The sequence below is a fragment of the Spinacia oleracea genome, chromosome 4 (assembly GCF_020520425.1).
Source record: "Spinacia oleracea cultivar Varoflay chromosome 4, BTI_SOV_V1, whole genome shotgun sequence".
Lineage (NCBI taxonomy): Eukaryota > Viridiplantae > Streptophyta > Magnoliopsida > Caryophyllales > Amaranthaceae > Spinacia > Spinacia oleracea.
Window position 1 is genome coordinate 22,029,064 of NC_079490.1, and position 16,316 is coordinate 22,045,379.

Consider the following 16,316-nt stretch of genomic DNA (forward strand, 5'->3'; position numbering starts at 1 on the left):
AGCATCGATTTTTGCATCCTTTTCACTTAGAGATTTTTGCATTTGTAGCATCATGTTTCTCATGTCTACTAGCATAGGGTCAGGCTGTGTGGTTTGAGGTGGTTTGAGGTGGTGGAGGTGATGTGTGTTGTCTAGGGAACCCAGGTGGTCCACTAGACTGTTGGTTGTAGTTGTTCCGTGGTTGGTAGGGTTGGTATGGTTGTTGTGGTGGATGTTGGACTTGGTGAGGGTTCTGGATATTGTTGCTCCTGTAGGATAGTAGAGGGTTGTTTTTGTAGCCCTCATTGTAAGAGTTGGAGAATGGGTTATTTTGTTTGTAGGATTGAAATGCGTGACATTGTTCAACAGAGCTCCTATATTCCGGTGCATAATGACCAGACATTCCACAACTTTCACAAACAGTAGCAGGTTGGGCACTCATAGCAGCTACACTAGCAGGTTGGGCAGATTGAGTATTGGCTGCTTGCATATTATCAAACTTATAGTGTAAAGCAGTCAATTGGGCAGTTAATTGTTCAATAGAATTTAAATCATGCTTACCACCCCTGTTAGATAGACCTGTAGGATTCCCATACTGGGCATTGTGAATGGCTATTTCCTCAATCACCTCCATAGCTCTAGGCACCTCTAGTTGCATGAACCTCCCACTGGCAGCTGAATCCAACAAACATCTAGACTCATTGCCCAGACCATTATAAAACTGCTGAATCAAGAACCAATCTTCCAAACCATGGTGCAGGCATTCTCTTTGCAAATCCTTGAATCTCTCCCAGACCTCGAACAAACTCTCATCCGCTTGTTGTGAGATACCTAATATCTGACCCCTCAGACGAGCCGTTTTCTCAGGTGGAAAATATTTAACATAAAAAGCAAGAGCCAAGGATTCCCAATTAGTGATTTTCAAAGCCGCCCGATTCAACCCATTAATCCACAGTTTAGCTTCCCCACTCAAAGAGAACGGGAAAAGTATCTCCATAGTCTGCTCCGGAGTCAATCCCTTTTGCTTGATGGTGGAACAATATTGGATAAAGGACTGAATGTGAAGATTTGGATCTTCACCCGGTTCCCCACCGTACTGGCGTCTCTCGATCATGTTAATCAATGCAGGCTCAATCTTGAAGGTCTCAGCTGCAATAGAAGGCATGATCGCCTTTGGTAGCACGGACAGACTTGGCTTAGAATAGTCTGTAAGCCGTGGGGTAGGTGGCGGTATCAGATTTTCGTCACCCATCTCTATCTCTGAAACTGAATCTGTATCTGAAGGAAAAAGATCGCCAATATTATGATCAGAATCAGAGTAATTCCCACACTGTGCAATGAAAGTTCTTCGTCTACGAAAGGTTCTTTCGGGCTCAGGATCGAATGGAGTAAGATTACTAGTACCTACGGTCCTGGGCATAGACAAAGACTACAAAACAATGTGAGATCCGGTCTCAAGGAACGTGAGTTCCTTGAGTAGTAACAAACAATAATCTAGGATAAGAAATCAACAACAGAAAATAAAACCGTTTCCCCGGCAACGGCGCCAAATTTTGACAGGCTTAAGTCGTATCACCTAATCAAAAATAACCTAAGGTCCACTAGCTAGGTAGCAAGGGAAGTCAGGATCGAATCCACAGGGAAACAGGCGTTCTTTCTATTATCAATTAATTAGTCTAGACTATTGTGAACAAGAGTTGGTTGGTGGTTTGTATACTAAGACTACGAACGATAATTAAACACGAATGAATCAATATATTAAGGAATCTAGGATATAGGTTTGCCAACAAATAATAATCCAGGATATTGAACAATCACGATAATCAACAAAGTAATTAATTAGACTAGCATGCTCTCTCAAGTCGATACTAATCATAGACTTAGAATTAACGGGCTCTCGCTACGTATTAACTCTAATTCCACCTATTGACACAAGCCTAAACATCAAACTGCATCTCTCGAATCTTAATTTGATATTGCATAACTACTACAATTAAAACTGCGCAAATCTAATTGTATAGTGAAATAAACCAATCAATAGGAATCAATTACAATGCCAACAATCATAATCATTCAATCATCCCTTCATATTATTCATGGATCCCCAACCCTAGAAATTAAACTACTCAAGCATGTTGACAATAAACAAGGCAATAATCATAATTGAAAGCATTATTAAAGCAAGACAATGAATTGAAATAAGAAATAATACCTATTGAAGAACAAAGGGAAGTGAAAGTTTGAATTTTTATTGAGAATTAAACTAAGTGTTTTTGCATAAACTAGAGAGAAAACTAGGCTAAGGAAAATAATACTAAGCTCTAATACTAGAAAATAAAGTGTCCTCTAAAAATAATTAAAGCTTGTTTATATAGTTTACCAAAATAAAGCCTAAAAAACGGAAAATAAAAGCGCGAAAAACTGCTGGAGGTTGGCGTCGCCCGATCGGGCGATCCACTCGATAGTCGGCCCTATTTGGCAGATTTTGGCTCCAAGAAGACCGCCCGATCCGGATCGGGCGAGCTGCGCCCGATCGGGCGCGCGTTGATGAATCCAGATTGCCTCAATTCCGCCCGATGGTTGCATTTCGCCCTCAGCTTCCAGGGCGATTTGCAATCTTCAATGTAGCTCGCCCATATCACTGAGTCTAACTCCCAAGGCTCAACCATAAGCATCCGAGGCTCCCGAAAGTCGACGATGAAGGTCCCGAACTTCCTCGGGCTCATATAGTGGCCTAGATCAACATGAAACGGGTCTAAAAAGACCAATTTCTCATAATCAAACCTGAAACTCAAGGCACACTCAATAACACACATTAGTACTAGAAACGGCTCCTAAGAGCACGTTTGACACATAAAAGTACTAAGGGACGGGGGTAAAAATACTATATAAAACATTCATATCAGGGTACTAGCAATAACCGTTACCTCAATTCCACGATTTGCTAAGCCTTTTTCCTTGGTTCGTTCGTCCTGAGCTCCGAGCCCGAATTCAAAACCCAAATAATTTGATTTTGGGCCAACCCTTATTTTTGGTTTTGGGTTAACTGAAGTCAGTGTTGCAAAAAAAATTGAAATTGGTCTCTTGACTTCCTAGAAGTCGACCAAATTAGAGAAGAGGAAGGCGAGCAGCAGAGGGAGGGGAAGGGAGGAAAGAAGGAGGCGGTGGCTCGGCTTGGGCGGCTCGGTGGTGGCTGGTGACTGGGGTAGGGTGGCGCCGCAGGTTATCGCCGGTGATGACGACGGTGATGGTGGTTATGCGGCGGCGGACCACGAGGAAGAGAGGGGGTGCGAAAAGGGGAGAGAACAGGGGAGGGGAACGTGGGGTGGTTCAGGGAGGTGCGGTGGTCGTGGCCTGCACACAGATGAGAAGGGAGGAGGAACCTGGCAGCACGGCGGCACCGACGGCTGGGCGCGAAGGAGAGCAAAGGCAGTGGAGAGGTTGCGCAAAACAGGGGAGGGGGGGTATTTCATATTGGTTCTGGGCGGCGGCGCAATGGTTCGCCGGAGTATTTGGGGGCGGAGGTTATTTTACAAGGTGGCGGGGGTGGTTGGGAGCGGTGGTGCGACGCTGGTGGTGCCGCAAGGGAAGAAAACGGAAGAAGGAACAGGGGCGTGAGTGGTTGCGGGGAAGGGAGCAAAAATAATGGGGTGTTGGGTCGCGTTTTGCCAGAGATGGTGGCGGAGGTGAGGCGGGTAAATGGTGGTGGAGGTGGCTGACGATGGAGGTGGAAGAGAATGGGGGTGGCGGTTGACAGTGGTGGTGTTCACGGTGGTTTTCGGTGGTGGTTTGAGTCACAGGAAAACAAAGGAAAGTGGATTTGAATTTCGATTTGGTTTCTGAAATTGAAAATGGTTTTTGTAAGCATGTAGAGTGAATGAGAAGGAGAATTTGCTTCGGGCTCAAGGTTGAATGTAGACCGAATTGAGGGAAAGAGAGGAAGGAAGGAATTGCTTCCTTCTTCCTGGTACACGTGAAGAGCAAAGAAAGAAAACAAAAAATGAAGTTTTTATTCTTTTAAGGCATTTTGTTGTTTTGTCATTTCACTTTAGTTAGGCAAAAAATTCAGAAAATTGATTTCTATTTTTAGGAAATTTAGAAAAGTTTAATTAAAATTAAGTTTTAAAATAATCCTTTATATAAATATCGTTAACGGAAAATGAATTTAGTTTCCGAATACATAAGAACGTTTTGAAATTATTAAAAATCCGAAATCAATTACGAAATAACTAATATTTAAAAAGTAGCTTAAGCTCGTAAATTTGAAATTAAATCATAGAACTTGAAAATTAATAAATAGTGTAACAATATTTAAAAATTCAAGCGAAATAAAACTTCGTTAATTAAAAAAATTAAAAAAAATAAAGTTCGAATTTTAGGATTTAAAACGATTTTAAGCTAAATAAAAATAATTAAGCATAATTAATCGAGTTTTAAAAATTCGGGGTATTACAATTCGTCACTTGAGAGTCTGTACCGATAGTGGCGGAATTTTCTTCTAAGTCAGTGGCCCTCATACCGCGACGCAACTATTTTTCTATATGATCTAAAATCGGGAAAATCTTATATGACTAGTATTCATAAATTTTTGGTTTCAACAGTTACTTTTCCTACATAACACGCCTCCGAACGAAATGATAATCTATTTTGATATGTTTTCTTCAATCATTGTGAACCGGATTAACCGCGAGATAGGATGCCGAAACATTATCACAAACGAGCTTCACGGGTGAGCGGATGACGGCTTGATACCATGTGAATATAATGATACGGCTTACCCTAATACGGGTGACTGGACTCATATATATAATAATATCGACATATCGTACGGTAGTACAATTACGAGTATACCTTAATATCCTATATTGGTATGTATATTACCTTTTTTTCCTAAGAGAATTTTTTTATTGGTACACAAGAGCATCTCACCAATTCACATAAAGGCACATAATTTTGTAGTACTCGTATTCCATACGTGCGGTCGGTCTATGAGGCTATCGTATGGTGTCAAGCCTTTACCACTCCCATTGGATCCAAATCTAATCCGACCGTGTAATATATAAGGAACATGACTTTAGATTGCGAGTAACTTAAAAAAAAGTTAAGCATTATTCTGTTTACTTTAATCACACTTCTTTTTATCAAAAATAATATTCAATCCAAATAATTTGGTACACAATAAATTCTGAAAAAATTAGGGTGGTCAAATCCGATTAGTTAAACAACAACTTACCTATATATATAACTTTAAAGGCTTATGTGTCGAATTCTGCCTTTAGTTTCGGACCAAGCCCAATTAATAAAATATTGAGAAATCCTAAGTTTATTTGTAGAATTGTAGGGTTGGACATGAATTGGATTGTTCGTGAACAATTCAACATCTACTTCATTAAATTTATAAACGAGCGGAAGTTGTTTTCATCAGCTGAACTCAAATAAAAAATTAATTAAGTCGAGTTTGAGCTCAAGATTGGAGGTCAAAATCAAGCTCACACCCCAACACAACTTGAGCTTGGTAAAAAAGTAGTTAAGGAACCCGATCCTTGTGAATTTTCGAATCGGTTCGGCTTATTTTCATCCTAGTTATTATGAAATTTACTATTTTCATCAACCTGGGACATACCCCCCTGTCCCATATAAGTGAAACAAGTACGCAATCTCCCGATACTCTGGAATCTGGATCATATTCTTCCTCAGCTGGCCCAAAATGAGTGAAATAAATTCATATGCATAAGTGACCCAAGGACAAATCACAATCCAATATTCTATGTGGCTCAAAATTAAGCTTTGGTATGCTTCTTTCCCGATTTTTTTTTGCCGGAAGATTTCGATGATTGTTTTAGCGCATCCCAAACTCTTAGATAACAAGGGTGTAAGTTAACTCAAAATCATTAAACGTTACTATAATATAAAAGTCGATTATTTTTTAGAGGATAACTTTTGGATTTTTCATGAAATACCCCCGAGTTTTGGCGTAATTCACCAAATGCCCCTCGACTTTCAGAAATTTATAAAATACCCCTATTTCAATAGTTAATGTACCAAGTACCCCTGATTCAAAACTTAATGCACCAAATATCTTTAATGACATCATCAAACCTATAATCAACCAATTAACGTCTAATTAACCCAACTAATCCCTAATTAACACCCTTAATCAACCTACCCATTAACAAACCTAATTAACCCACCCATTAACCCACTAACCCACCCAGAAATAAAGATATCCAACAATAACAACACCATATCTCCTCTTCCACCCTTGTCTGCCGCCAGCTGCTCCACCGACTTGCCAGCCGCCACCAAACAAAAATAACAACACCATATCTCCTCCTCCCTCCTTCCTAATTAATTAACCCCTTCGCTTCCTACATAAAATAATTCCAAATTCCGAGTTTCCAACATAGATTATAAGAAATGGGCTCGGCCCGTCGGAGTTGATTAGTCATTGGGGAGAGTGGGCTAGGTGGCGGACTGGGGGTAACAATGGAAGTTGTGGTGGTGGTGGTGGTGGAGATTCAGGTAGGTGGAGAGAGCCAATAGGCTTGAACATAATCAGCTTTTCTCCACGGAGGGATGTGCATACCCTTCTTCTTAAGGCTTTGTTTGCTGCTTCAGAGAGAATATAAATGATCTTAGCAAGACGGTCGAATTTCCCTACAAACATGTGAGGGAATGTTTGAAGGATTGATTTGTAGGTCTTGGTTGATCTTGCAACCTCGAATTCAGACATGAAGTCTATGTCGATTATCAGTATCTCTCCTCCCACAATCACATCCACATACTCATATTCCCATGTTCCACAAATTCCTCAGAAATTCAATTAATTGATTGCATTTAATTAATAAAAATCCACAAAATTCTAACTCCTTAATTCCATGTAGAAAAAACGAACAACATAGCAATTACCGCAAAGGAATCTCGACACACAACTGTAGATTTTTTGCAATTACATCCTCAGTAAATTATTTCTTACAAAAATCACTAATTTTCAGGTAGAAATATAGACTACTCGTATTTTTATTGATCTTCCCAAATTCATCTCTAATCCACAATTCCAAATTCCAAGTTTCCGACATAGGCAATTCCGAGTTTACGACCAAAATCCAATTTCAATTTCTATTCGCCCAAAATTTTGATTGATTTTTGCCCAAAAAATTGATTAGAGACATCAGAAAATATGAGAACTACCAGAAATCAGACGGTTGTTTGTGTCTATAATTAATGGTGGTGGTCGAGCTGCTAATTTCCACCAAATGCCAGTGGTTAAACCGAAAAACTCGGCAGAGCTGGAAGGAGGGACGACGATGTATTATAGTATGTTTGGTTAAAGGGGAAGCCGAAGGTGTGTGAGGAGACTTTTATGGCGGCGGCGGATGAGAGGAAGGCGAGGAGAGAGAAAATGAGGGTGGCTGCCGGTGAAATCATATTTCAGTGGAGGAGGGAAAGGAAGAAGGAAGAAGGAAGGGGGTGAGAGAAAAGAAAAATTAATTAAGGAGAAAATGTTTTAATGGGTGGGTTAAGTGGACCAATTAGGATTGATGACGTCATAGGGGTACTTCGTGTATTAAGTATTAAAATAGGGGTACTTTATGAATTTTTCAAAGTCGAGGGGCAATTGGTGAATTACGCCAAAACTCGAGGGTATTTCATGAAAAATCCGTAACTTTTTTCTTTAAACAAAATTACCCCTTAATAATCACTTGCTATTAAGTTATCTGTGTGTATTGAGCAGGGTATATATATATATATATATATATATATATATATATATATATATATATATATATATATATATATATATATTGCGGGTCTGTAGTAGCAAGATGAGGTACGTAGCAGCTGTTTGATGTCATCTAAACGTAACTAGATCTTCCAGGGATAATTGCACTTTATCCTGCAAAGTAGTAATAACCAAGGTTATTAAAATCGCGATTCTACTTTAAATCGGAATGGCCTGTCAGAATCGGATCGTAAAATCGAATGGTAAAATCGTAAGATTCTACAAACTTTGTGGAAATGACATTCTATAATCAAATGTGTATATTCTATACCCATTTTTTAAATAAGTAACACTAAAAATAAACTATTTAGTTAATTTCTCATCTAATAGGCGCTAAATAATACTCTAACTTGTTTACACCATTTTATAGAAGGAAAAAACATTCATATTAAATAACAAAAACGCAATAGTCCAACATTCAACAAACATTGCCATGTAATGTCATAAATTAACAAGAATAAAATACACAAATTACAAAACACTATTACAAATTATTAAGTACTTATTAATCATTATATCCAAAGCTTGCATTGTCGACATCATCGCTTCCGGTAGTTCCTGTGGTAGTTGCCCCCATTTCGACATCATCATCATCATCACCTATATCATCTAAATCAATCTCATGTGAATCAAAGGCAACTGCAACTGCAACTTCATCATCATCATCACTTAGCATTTGAACTTCAACATTCTCGTTTACATAAAGAAAAAAGATAGAAGGGAAGAAGAAAATCAGATTTTCTTTGTTAGATAGTAAAATAAAAGAAAGAGGAATAAATCATACATTGAAAATCAGTAGTGCCTTCTTCTCCATTTTGTGTCTCTCTAGCAAGTCTCCTTGATGCTCTATCAAGAGCACTTAACCAAGTTTTCTAGCAGGAATAACAAGTTCTTCAATCTCAGCTATCCACTCATCATCCGAAGGTAACTCATCCAAAACTATTGGTTTTTGTACTATAGACTTACTTACTCGTTTCTCATATCTTGTCTTCAATTTTAAGTTGTACATCACGAAAACTAAATCATTCATCTTTTTCTGATGTAGTCGGTTTCTTTTCTTTGTGTGGACCTAAATCATATTATAAATAATTGTATTAAGTTTTGATTTAAGTTTATGTAAAATCATAAATTATATAGAGTAAGATCGATGATTAAAAATACCATCTCAGAAGCACTCCAATTTCGTTCACAACCAGAAGCACTGCAAGTCAAGCTCAAATCCTAATTGCAAACCTTTTCAAGTCAGGACATTCATCCCCATATGAATCCCACCAATCAGCTACGCAAAGATAAACATGATTTAAAAGTGACTATAAATTCGTCGTATATATTATAATTATAAAAGATTAACAATAAAATGAAAAAGCACCTGGAGTTTTTTTTTGTTTTGGTCATCACAGCAGTAGACAGTCCAAAGAGGCCTCTTGCAAATTTAAAATCATCCATTTACATATCAATATGCACCCTTTCTTCGTGATCAGGGATCATTCTTGCTAAACAGCTATACAAACATACTTAAATTCCGCAATAGCTTGATAACTAGCACTATATTGAAATTGTGGATTCAAAAAGTAGGTTGCAGCATGTAGTGGTCTGTGCAGCTGATCCACCCAACGTTCGTCAATGATCTCTAAAATAGGCTTATAGCTACATAATAGAAATAAAAAAATAACAAATAAGCTCAACCAAAAGAGAAAATTAACTGACTATCTACACAATTTTTATATATTTTCAATTAGGAACTTACTGTTTCTCAACATTGTTGAAATTTATGTTTATTTGATTCTTCGCTTGTCCCATTTCTTCATAAATTAATCCCATGGAGGGGTTCTCATCGGAATCCACCAAGCGGAGAACTTTCACAAGTGGCAAGGCCCCCTTCAAGCATGTTACAACACTCTTCCAAAATCTCGACTATCCAAGACAATCCTTTGAATTTTTTTCCCTTTAACAGTTTTGACAAACTTACTAGATTTCCACTTGTTAGACGCAAAAAGGGCTAACAGTGGACCTTTATGTTCATTTAAGCACCTCGATGTCAAGTAAGAAGTTGCAAATCATGTGACACCTACCCTAATAAGCTCTCAGCCTTTAGTAAATTTTCTCATCCAAGTGAGCAACAATGTTCGAGAGTATATGTATGTTGTTATTTTCCTAGCTATTGTAATTCTCACCTTGTGAATATTAATCTTTTTCTCTAAATATTCTAACATTAGATCAATGCAACGGGCTGCACAAGGAGTCTAGTACAATTTTTTTCTTTTCTCCATCAACTTTTCTCCAGCAGCTTTATAATTGGTAGCATTGTCAGTAACAATTTGAACTACATTCTCCTCACCAACCTCCGCTACAACTGCATCCAACATCTCAAGGACTTTACCTGTTGTCTTAGATATGTCTGATGTATCTATGGATGACAGAAATATTATCCCCCTAGGGATATTCACCATGAAATTACAAATAGAACGTATTTTTCTATCACTCCAACCATCAGACATAATAGTACAACCAATTTTTTTCCATTCTTCTTTGAACTCCTCTAGAATGACCAATACATTTATCACTTCTTTATTTAAAAACGTAACCCTTATTTCATGAAATCTAGGAGGTTTAAGACCAATTCCAAACTTAGAAATCTTTTCAAGCATGATTGGAAATTCAGGATTATTAACAACATTAAAGGGAATAGCACTTGTATAAAGAAATTGATCAATTTGTTGGCAAACTTCCTCTCTTTCTTCCTTTTTATATTTTTGATTAAGTGTTGTTTGCAATCTAGGATCGCTTCTATTGACAAAACAGTCCATACCAGTACTACCCCTTCTTAATTTATACTCTTCTTCTTCCTCTCCAATGTCATTAAGAATTTTCTTTTTTCTACTAGACTTCACTGCATTAGTCTCCAATAGTTTCCTAAACATATGTTTAACATCATCAGGGACTTGCAAACAAGGCTCTACATTGTAACGAGTGCCATCAAGGTGATGCTTAAGCCTAAAAATACCACCACCACGCACAACACCACAGTATTTGCATCTTACCTATGTAGGATCACCATTTGCTTCGGTACCGTGTTCCCAACTCGAGTCTGATCTAGCACCTGCAACATTTTTCCTCTTTTTCCTAGAGCTTGAAGCCGAGCTTGACATATTCCTAAAAATAAAAGGGAAAGAAATTTATTAATTAGACTAATGAACTAAATTAAAGAACTTCAAATTAAAGAAGAAATTAAGTAGCCCAGGAAATCAATTAGACAATTACAAATATGAGAATATCACATTGATTTATCAACTAAGTAGATCAAGCTAGCCCAACATATCAATTTATAAATTAGACAATTACAAATTTACGAATATCAATTTGAAGTTGACAAATTTACGAATACCAAATCGATCGAGCTAGCGCAACATATCAAATTATCAATTACAAACTTACAAAATAAGCAAAAAAATAGGAGAATCTAAGTCAACTTTCAAGCTTGCTGCAGGAACCGCACAAATACTTTCACGATATTGATGACCTAATTCTACAAATTAATGTTTTTTTGCTAATTGTTATCTTTGAGGAGTGAGAGAGACAGAGAGTTGTTGTTTTTGAGGAGTAAGAGAAAAGATCTGAGTGTGTTGAGTGTGAAAATGACTTCCTAGGGTAAACATATCACTGATAGGTTATGGGCCTAGCCCAAATTTGAGAAAAAATGAACTTAAAATAGAATCGGTAGAGTCGGATAAAATCGTACGATTCAGACCGATTCTACCGTTTTATACCGATTTTAATTGCGATTTTTTATGATTCCGATTCTAGGTACGATTTAGATCTTTTGGGCCTAGTTGAATCGTAAAAACGTAAGAATTTACGATTTGAATCGCGATTTTAATAACCTTGGTAATAACCATTAGATTATCTCCATCTATCTATACAGACATTTCTAATATTATTCTTTATGACGAGTAATAAACTGTTACAAAGAGTCTATGACTTCTGCTAAAAGAGGAGAAGAGGGCTTCATATAACATGGTTATATATTAAAAATTGCAATCATATAACAACTATGCGCTACTTGCCCCAGTGTTGGAACTTGGAAGGCTCGCCAATGATGTGTTTTTTTTAACACAAACCGAACGATATATATTTACTTAATTAGAGGAAAGAGTACAGTCACAAATAACCTCACAGCTGGAGGCAAAAAACCATAGAAAAAGCATACCCGCACCTAATCCCAAAAACTATCCCCAATCGTACCAAAAACTTGACAAAAAGGGCAATTCCTATTACCCATCACCACATTGAAAATCGCCCCATAATAAACTCTAACTTTAAGCACTGTACAACAACTAGGGTTAGACCTAATATATCCAAAAAGACGAAAACACCAACTCAACACCATCATCTCTTTGCGCAACCGCATACCAAAAGAGCAAGAAACCTTCAGTTGCTGGTAATTTAATCATCCTCCACTTCAACAATCTCTATAGCGTTAGCCATTATTGAACCACCAACAACAAAGGGATCAAATTCCTCTCCTTTACCTTTGTCTACTAACTCCTTAGCCTTTCTAGAAAAACTCTCAACAACGTGCTTAATACTTGAAAAAATCGAACCAAAAACAATTTGAGAAGCTGAAGAAACAGTAGCAGCCTTGTTGAGAAGCTCTGAATTTTGAACAGTAGAAGCCATAATTGCAACAACACGTTCACAGGAATCCCTTCTAACATTGGAAGCATATTCTGGATTGGCATGCTCAAAATCTATCTCAAAATCTCCTTTAGAACATGAAGGGATAATGTAATGGAGCTTGTGACCAATAGCCATCACCAGAAAAATGAGTAGTAAGAGAATGAGCCACCTTGTTACAAAAATGCGGAATGTGAGTGAAGCTTATGATCCAACTCTGACCCAACAGTTGAGCCACTTCCCTTAAAACTGGACCAAGATCATGATGTGACTGATCATTCACCTTCTCTAGCAAAAGTTTGAGATTAAGAGCATCGGTCTCCACTTTCAGCTTATCGATCATGAAATCCTTAGCGATCATTAATCCTTCTCGAAGCGCATAAAGTACTGCAGCTGAGGGTGAATGGACATTGAATTTACTTGAAAAACCCAAAAACCAAGAACCAGCAGGCCTTCTAAAAACACCTCCCCCTCCTGCTTCGTTCACATATTTCCATGTGCTATCAATGTTTAGCTTCATAAAACCTTCTTTGGGTGGAAACCAAGTCATTTTGAAAGCTCCGGTATCAACCTTATTACCTTTCTCATTTCCCTGCAAAATGAAGTTAGAAGCCTTCCAATCCGCATAAAAAGAATTATAAAGAGAGAAGGCGTTCTTCATTTTTAGGTAAAAAACAATCGTATTTCGTGAAATATCCAAATATGCCAAATAGCTACTGCAAAACTAACCTTCGAATCCTTTGAATTACGGAGGTTAAAGTTAATCCAATCATACCAATTTGAATTATAAAAAGTATGCAAATTAAAACCCTAGTTTTTCCAAATTCTTTGAAAAATAAAGGCCCATAGGATACTAGATTGAGCACAATCCCTAAAAGGATGAATATGAGATTCAAAATAGGAATTGCATCTAGAAAAATAAGGACTAATGTCATTAATGAAGCGATTTAAATTATGCGCAACATGGAGAATCTCATGATAGCAGTTCCACAGAAGCATTTTATACTTATAAGAAACCTTAATCTTCCAAATAGATTTCCAGGGTACTTGATTAGAGGTTTGACTTAAAACATTTTGAAATTGTAAGTGGTAGGCAGACTTCATATTGAAATTCCCCGACTTTGAATAATTCCATCTAATAAAATATTCTTCATCCAAATTATTCGAAAGAGGATACAACAAAATTAAGGTTTTAATATGATTAGGAATAAGATGATCCACCTCCTTAAGATACCAAGCACCATTACGAATAATATTGCTGACAAACAAATGCACTTTCGACTCTCGAATTTTAACATCCTTTAAGGAATAAAGAGGTCCTTCCCCGACCCAATGATGATACCACAAGGAAGTACTTTTGTCGTTACCAATTCCAACTATCATACCCTTATGAAGAACCTCACAACCTTAAGAATATCTCTCAAAAGAGGGGGTTGATTATTATTAGGGATGCAATCTAAAAAAGCCAATAATGTGTTTGAGATGCGAGGTTTGATTCCTTCCGTGCCTACTTTTCTAACCTTTCTTACGGGTTTTTTCCTTGTCATTATTCTCTATATTAAAACTCAGCAAACTACTACGTATCTATATAAACTCCATTGAGTCAGCGGTAATAAGTTATGATATCAGTTGTGGACCTTACTATTTGACTCCCACCATTAGTAAATGCGCTTTTTATTGTACTAGTCAGAGGCACGTGTGTTGCACGTGTCCTTTAAGAAATTATAATTTTTATGTTAACTGAGCGTTATCTTCAACTTATAGGTCTGAACTTATATGAACTTATAAGACTTTATTTAACTCATAGCATGTTACTTAACCTTATTTAACTTTTATCACCTTATAGGACCTTGTTTTCTATAATCCCGTATCGTATGATAGAGTTTTTTTTGTGGTGAAGATGAGGGGACAAGCCCCTAAAAACAAAACAAAAGCAGAACTATAAAGCAATAAAACGAAAGAAAACAATAAAAGAAGACTAGAGCTTCATCAGGCAGCCAACGCAGGGACCCTTCAGGCTATAGTCGCACCACCAAAATCCTCCAATAAAATGGCTCAAAGACCCTTCGGGGCCGCCTCTAGTAACAACAATCAATGTTCAAGGTTAACTCCATGGTTTGCCAACTAGTCAGCCGCCCGGTTAGCTTCACGATAACAATGATTAATCTTCACTTCCCATCCACTTATATGTAACACACTTCTGCATTTTCTAATGTTGTGAAATATAGGTGAATTGGGGATTGCAGTGTCTAAGAGAAGTTGCACCACAATCTCCGAATCCACGTTGATTTGTACCCTACGGAATACTGCATTCCAAGCCACATCCAAGCCTCGTAGCACGCCCAACAGCTTAGCTTTTTTGCTATTACACACTCCACATCTAGAAGCAAACATTGCAAAGACCTCTCCACGGTGCCCACAAAGTACACCTCCACAACCAGCTTGGCCAGGATTGCCTTTAGCATCCCCTTCCATGTTAAGTTTAACCCACCCCGGTCTAGGACAAACCCACCTGATAAACACCTATTCTCATTCTCTTTTCCTCTTTCCAAGCAGTAATTCATCTCTCTTCATTGCCTCTGTAATTTCACCTACTTTGGCCATAATGACGCTCACCTGATCAAGAGGTATGTCCACCTCTCTACTGAAACATCAATTGTTTCTCCAACGCCAAATCCACCAAAGATTCACCGCAAAAAAATAGGCCAGACATCACCCCAACTCCGATCCTTGTTTTCCAAATTCCCAGTAATCCAATCAAAGAAAGGACGATTGAAGAGTTCATGGTCATTAAGCCATGGAAACATTTTCCACACCAATATAGCACTCGGGCAGCTACGAAATATGTTCTCAATGTTCTCTTCAGCTGCTCCACATATCTAACATCTAGGGTCAGTTGTTATATGCCTTACAAATCTATTCGCATTGGAAATAAATCTATCATGGAAGAGTATCCACATGAAGAACCTTATTCTTTGAGGGAATGGCAGTCTCCAAATCTTCTTCCAGCAGTGTTGATTTTGTACCATTGGTTGATCTTCGTTACGAATAATCTGTAGAGTTGATCTTATTGTGAACCCCCCTGAACTTTCTCAATTCCAGTACACTTTATCTATAGCCTCAGGGTCGTCTTGAAACTCAAAGGAGTCTATAATTTGCAACACACAAGGAGGCAAATAGTCAGCAAAAAAACTCCACTTTCCAACTTGTATTGGCATCCCAAAAATCTGTCACCTTAAGTTGAGTTACATCTTCTGGTGGGGGACTAATAACCTGTGTAATTAGAGGTGTTTTAGTCGCCCATAGATTTAACCAGAACTTAGTGCCAAGTCCATTACCAACTTCCTACCTCATGCCTCTCTTTAGAATGTCCAGATTCTCAATAATGCCTTTCCAAGTATTAGATGCATCTCCCTTCACATTAAACATATCAAAGTCACATCGACCCTCACAATACTTTCTTATCAATACTCTCGACCAAAGAGAGTCTCGTTCTGCTAATACTCTCCACCCCAGTTTGGTGAAAAAAGTTGCATTTGCTTGCCTCATGGAACGAAGACCAAGCGCACCTGAATTCTTTGGTTTGGTAATTGTGTCCCAGTTGACTAGGTGCATTCTGTGTTGATCGTTTGTCCATCCCCAAAGGAAACTGCGTGAGACTTTATCCAACTTATGACAAGTTGATCTTGGTAACTTTGTAGTCTGCATTGCGTAGTAAGACATCGATCTCAAGCATGACTAAACTAACGTCGCCCTACCAGCCATCGAGATCATCTTTGACTTCCAACCCGCTAGTTTTCCGTTTATGCGATCCATTAGGAATTGGTAGTCTTTCTTTGATGTTCTGCCATTGATTGTGGGAACACCTAGGTAGGTACCT

General features: G+C 37.9%; 1 non-coding gene and 1 pseudogene across 1 annotated transcript; one reads left to right on the forward strand and one right to left on the reverse strand.

Annotated features, from left to right (window-relative positions):
* Window positions 1-725: 725 nt before the first annotated feature.
* LOC130460227 (small nucleolar RNA R71) lies at window positions 726-832 on the forward strand. Its single transcript, XR_008920163.1, has one exon. It is a non-coding gene; the product is annotated as a small nucleolar RNA R71 (small nucleolar RNA).
* Window positions 833-8,130: 7,298 nt separating this feature from the next.
* LOC110798596 (uncharacterized) lies at window positions 8,131-11,394 on the reverse strand (annotated as a pseudogene).
* Window positions 11,395-16,316: the final 4,922 nt, after the last annotated feature.